General features: G+C 39.8%; 1 long non-coding RNA gene across 1 annotated transcript; it reads left to right on the plus strand.

Annotated features, from left to right (window-relative positions):
- The first annotated feature begins 1,313 nt into the window (after positions 1–1,313).
- LOC106529903 (uncharacterized) lies at positions 1,314–5,626 on the plus strand. Its single transcript, XR_001311710.1, has 3 exons — positions 1,314–1,674; positions 1,870–1,992; positions 5,486–5,626. It is a non-coding gene; the product is annotated as an uncharacterized LOC106529903 (long non-coding RNA).
- The last annotated feature ends 6 nt before the right edge of the window (positions 5,627–5,632 follow it).

The following is a 5,632-nucleotide window of genomic DNA, read 5'->3' on the forward strand; positions in this document are numbered from 1 at the left end:
CTTTTTAAGTGGGAGAACTTGCACAATTGGTGACTGACTAAATACTTATTTTCCCCACTGTATTTATACTTCTCATTCAACCACAGTTAAATTCACTCTATCTAGGAGGCTCAGTTTATATGGATAGTTTTTATTTTTTACAACAACAAGCTGCAATGAAAACAAGCAGAAATGAAATAAAAGGAACAACTTTATACTTCTTGACTTTTTTATAAGTGTAAGAAGTAAAAAGTAGGCTGAAAAATAATTACTGAAGTACAGATACACAAAACTTCTACTTATGTAACAGTAACAAAGTATTTGTACTTAGTTACTTTACAGCTCTGGTTGTAAGCCACAAGCATCATGTTAGGATCATTGGAAAAGCTCCAGAAATCATATTTAAAGGTAATAAAAATATTGGTAGTTATATTTTTCATAGAAGTATTGGGAATATAAAAACATAAAATAATAAACTTAGTATTGCTGTAAAAGATGTTTGTATTGTCAGAAAACTTTTGTTTATTAGGGTTAATGATGAAGTTTGTGTGTTTGTATAATTTTGGGGTCACAAGCCTCCACAGATATTTTGCAGGCAAGAAGCAGAAAGCTTTGGTTGCAATTAAATCACACCAGAAATGGTTTCTTTACATTTTCACCTCTCACATCTGGATTTTTTAAGCAATAGTTTTTTTTTCATCTCATTTCTGTTTTAAAAATATTCCAAATCATCATTTTCTACCACTTCTCTATCATCCGGTCGCAGAGGCTCCTGCTCGTCTAACAACACAGACTAAGTAATTCATTTGGTACTTTTCCAAGATTCCCAGGACAAAAAAACAAAAACTGAAACCAGGATAAAAGCAGGTGTATGGTATCCCAATCAGCACATTTATTAATCAAGAGAACACATATCTCTGGTTGCGGGCTCATACATTTATTTGCAGGCCTGTGAACACGAGCAGTAAAACACGCCCCTCATACCCATCTGTTTGCTCTCTCTTGACAAAAAATTACACTTGCTCTGTTTTAATGAGAAGGGGTAATCTGTGGAATCAAAGTGGGCGTGTCACAAGAGTGGGCGTGTCTAAAGCATAAACACTGTGGGTTACGAGGCCTACGTACATGACGGTATCCTTAGACCCTGCTTGACCTGTTTACAGCCTGACCCTGACCCCAACACTAAGGTTAACCAGGAGAAATGTGACCCAAGTAGGGGTCTCCAGAAAACGTGGTGCCGTACAGTAACGCCCCTTTTGTTCTTGTCCAATCAGGTGGTGCCGTAGAGTAACGCCCCTTTTGTTCTTGTCCAATCAGGTGTGTCCCTTTAACAAAGTCCATCAAATCAGGTGTGTCGCTTTAGAATCGCCTTTAGTTGGGACACGCCCACTCGTCCGCAGAGACCCTACTTGGTTTTAGTGGGTGTATCAGTCAGTTGGGGCCGGTAACTCTTCCGACTGATCTGATTGGACGGATTTTCAGCTCAAATCCAAGAAGTTTGAGATGAGAAATGGATTCAAAGCATAGGAGAAGAAGAGTAGAAAGACAAGAAGAAGGTAAGGAGAAGAAAAGTTTGTTGATTGTAACACTGTTTTTTCCACCTGTGACATAATGCGCTCCTTGTGTTTTTGGCAGGATTGTGACGTCATAAAGGTGGTGAACAGGAGTAATGATGAGCAGCCAAATGTTGACATGGTTTGTGTTTAAGTTTATATCTCCTGATTATACCCAAAAACAAACTCCTCCTGTCCATTGTTCTAATGAAGACAAACTCAAATTACACAGCTTCATATTATTAAGCATTCAATAAGGTTTAGCCTGGTTATGAAGATAAACTTTATTAAATCACACAAATGCTTATTAAAAACCACTCCCCCTCAATCTCTCCAGCACCTGCTCTCCAGTTTATGTCTGTGATTTGGCCGGGTCCCAGAGGAACCCAGCTGTGTGGGAAGGTTCAAGGTGATGGGTCCAGCCTGCACTGGTCGGCTCACACCTGCGCTCCCATCCAGGGTGAGTTAGGTCATTCAGACCAAAGTTCATCTGTCCAGCAGGTTAGACTGGGCTCAGGTTCTTGGCTGGGATCAGGTACGGATCAGCTCCACGGCCAGCAGGTGCAGTTTTATCTGGGTCTGATCTCTGACACTGCATGTTCTCATAAGCAGCCTCAGCAGGTTGGCTAGGGGTCAGTTTCTGACTAATGATGTCAGCTGTGAATGCTCCTCAAGAAGTTTCCACCTTGGGCTCTTTTAACAGACCAATCAAAAATAATCTATATACTATATAGATATTCTAACGTAGCTTATTCACGTGACTCAAGCTTCCCTTTAGTTTTTGGCTGATTTAACCAATGGCTTTGTTTAAGTACTTGGGAACATGGGTACCCAAGAACAGATACCAAACATTGGTACCAAGAACATAGGTACAAAGAAACATATACCATGGAACATAGGTACTGGGTAACAGAGGTACTGTACACTAGAAACATAGGTATCAGGGAACATAGGTATCAGTGAACGTAGATACCATGGAACATAGGTACCCGGGAACATATACCAGGGAACATAGGTACGCAAGAGCATAGGTACCTGAGAATATAATTACCAGGGTTCATACGTACCCTTGAACATATACCAGGAAACAAAGATAACAGGGAAAATATACCAAAGAACATAGGTACCAAGGAACATATTCCAAGGAACACATGTACCAGCGAACATATACTAGGGAACATAGGTACCTGAGAATATAAGTACCAGGGAGCATAGGTACCTTTGAACATAGGTAATAAGGAAAATATACCAAAGAACATAGGTACCAAGGAACATTTACCAGGGAACATGAGTAATAAGGAGAATATACCAAAGAACAAGGAACATAGGCACCTGAGAAAATGGGTACCTGAGAATATAATTACCAGGGAACATAGGTACCCAAGAACATATTGATGACTCTTGGCTGACAGTAGCAGAGAAGTGGGAAATTGTTAGCCTCACTTCATGTAATTTATCTACAAAGTTTGTTCTACTAATTTTAACTTATTGATTTATTGTCTTTGTTCAATTATTAGCTCTTCAAATAAATCATGTACATTAAAAAACTTTTTTCCACCTCACCTCCCTTGCAACGTTTGAACGATATGAAATGGAAAAAATATATACATATAACTAAAACTTCTGTTCTACAGCTTCATTTGTGCTTTAAAAACATGAACACATTTTTTTGCTTCTTTCAAGCATTAATAACGTGGATTCAGAAGAAAATCAAGCAGTTCAAGATGTCCTGAACTGCTTGTCTTCTTTTAATAAAAGTAATTCCCAACACAGAGATAAAGCTGCAGCAAGGAGATATTAACAGCTTCACTCCAGAGAGAAATCTGAGGGTTCAGCTGGAAACAGCAGAACAATCCGCAGTTTTCTAAATCAGCCTTTTATTTCTTTGTTAGTCGCTGCCCTTCCTCTTCCTCAACGACAGCCCAGGGACTGGAAGGAGGGATGCTGTGTGCCTGTAGTTTAAGTGAACAGTGATATAGATGTGTGTTTTTTCTGGAAGTGCCGTACCGGGGAGATGTGGAAACGAGGTGTGGCGACGTTTGGGCGGCTTGTTAGCAGCTAACTGCTTCCCTAATGGGCCAATTCTGCACATCCTGCTGCAGTTTGGGCTGCAAGAAAATGAGTTCACTCCGCTGAAGCCCAAGTGCCTCGTTCCCAAAAGTTTCAGCAATACAGACTCTATGATTAGAAGTGATTTACAGCTACGTTTGTTTTATCTTTCTCCGCTCACAGTTTTATGGGCAGATGAAAAGAGTTGAAGCTATTCTGAACTGAACAGAGAGAAAATGAAAAGAACAATATTTGGGCCTGTTTTAAGGTATTTTAACCCCAGATTTGATTGTGAGATGTCATAATGTTTTTGAGCCTGTCTGTGTCTTTCATCTATGTTAGCAAAATATCTCCCACACTCAGAAAGCAGTCAATGCGTACGCAACTGATTAACTGTTGGAGGTAACTCGATTCAAGATAGCTGCCAGAGCAAATAAGCATTAGCAAACACAAAAATGGCTCAGTTCTTCAGACAATGAGCTGATGTTTGGTGTGTTCAGAGCTGGCTTTAGCCATTTTGGTGCCTAGGCGAGTTGAAGCGCCTAGGCACTTACTTCATTTGACTCAATTTTTTCTTATTTCAAGAATCTCACCAAGTAAAATGTTCTTACTCCACTGGCAGAAATGTTTGACTTAATTAGAGTCAAATTTTCAGACTAACAAGACAAATAATCTTACACATTCTGAAAACAAGATGATTATTCTTACACAATCAGTTCTTGTTTAGTAAATCAGTCTGAAAACAAGATCAAAAAGACTTTTTGGCTGATATAAGTTTTTAAAACTTGGTTAGGTGGACAGTTTTTGTAGTGTAATGTTGACGTTTTGTGTTGAACTTTGACTAAAAACACAAAACCTTTCTTGTCTCATTGCTCAAGCTGAGCACTGCTAACAAACAATAACTGAGTTCTACCTGGTATTTTCTGCATAGAAACAGCATTTTAACATGTCCTTTGGTTACTTTTGATTCTGCGCACCTCGACTTAGTCGTAATGCTGTGTTCCAGTTGTATCAGAACTCGAAATCCTGAAGCCGGACTGACGTCAGTTCTGAGCTGATAGCGTTCCAGTTTCAAATATCGGAAAAAGCGTTTCTATTATTTTGCTCTGCAACAATAAAACGTACAATAATAGTGCTCTACGAGGTGTTTTGAGTGTACAAACAGTGTTAAAACATATATTTTAACTATCACTATAAAGCACTACAAGTACGTCTGACGTAATGTAAAATAAACAACACAAAACAAAGCCGCATTTGTTTACATGCAAGACTAGCAACGTTAGCGTTAGCTCAGACTAGCATGCTAGTACACTACATACATTAAACAAATATAAAAAGGGAAAATAAACAAATTACACTCTTTTTTATCCTGCCTCCTCTCTTCTTACTTTCTCTGTTAAATAATGGGGATGGTGCTTGTGTACGTTTGATTACAGCTCAACATTAGCAGTTAGCTTAGAGAAACATGCATTCTGGGAGATGTAGTTTAATGTCAGTGCTGGCTTTAAAGCAGCTTATATTTGAGGTATTTGTGCGTGTTTGAAGTTCTCACAGATCACATAAAATGCCACATTTGACCTTCAAGCCTTGAGTTTAACACGTTATAAATGTTCTGCACGAATCATGCTTTACATGTAAAAATAAACCGTCCAGTCTTCATATTTGGGGTTAAATGGGGTTAGTTCATATTTCCAGTCTGTCTTCCTCTTCTCACCAAGTAAACCCACTTCATGAGGCTGACAGGAAACACAACGCTGCCTTTTCCAGCTGTGGAAAATTCCACGTGTTTCCTCTTTGATTCACAGCTGAGATCATCTCAGCCGCCACAAGATGGTGGCAGAGCCAGGGCTTCTGGTGTCAGAGCTGAGTTTTTAATCATCTCACGTTTCCTGTTTTCCCTGCAGAACGCCGTCGACCCCGCTGCCGGCGAGCCACTCAGGAGCTCGTTGGACCAGAACAACGATGGCGCTCAGCTTCCTGGAGTTCTGGCAGCTGATTGGCTGCTTGGGAGCAAGCATGGGGGCTTCAGCCAATAGAGCGTCCTCACATAC

This window comes from Austrofundulus limnaeus, unplaced genomic scaffold (genome assembly GCF_001266775.1).
Source record: "Austrofundulus limnaeus strain Quisiro unplaced genomic scaffold, Austrofundulus_limnaeus-1.0 Scaffold474, whole genome shotgun sequence".
NCBI classification, from domain to species: Eukaryota; Metazoa; Chordata; class Actinopteri; order Cyprinodontiformes; family Rivulidae; genus Austrofundulus; species Austrofundulus limnaeus.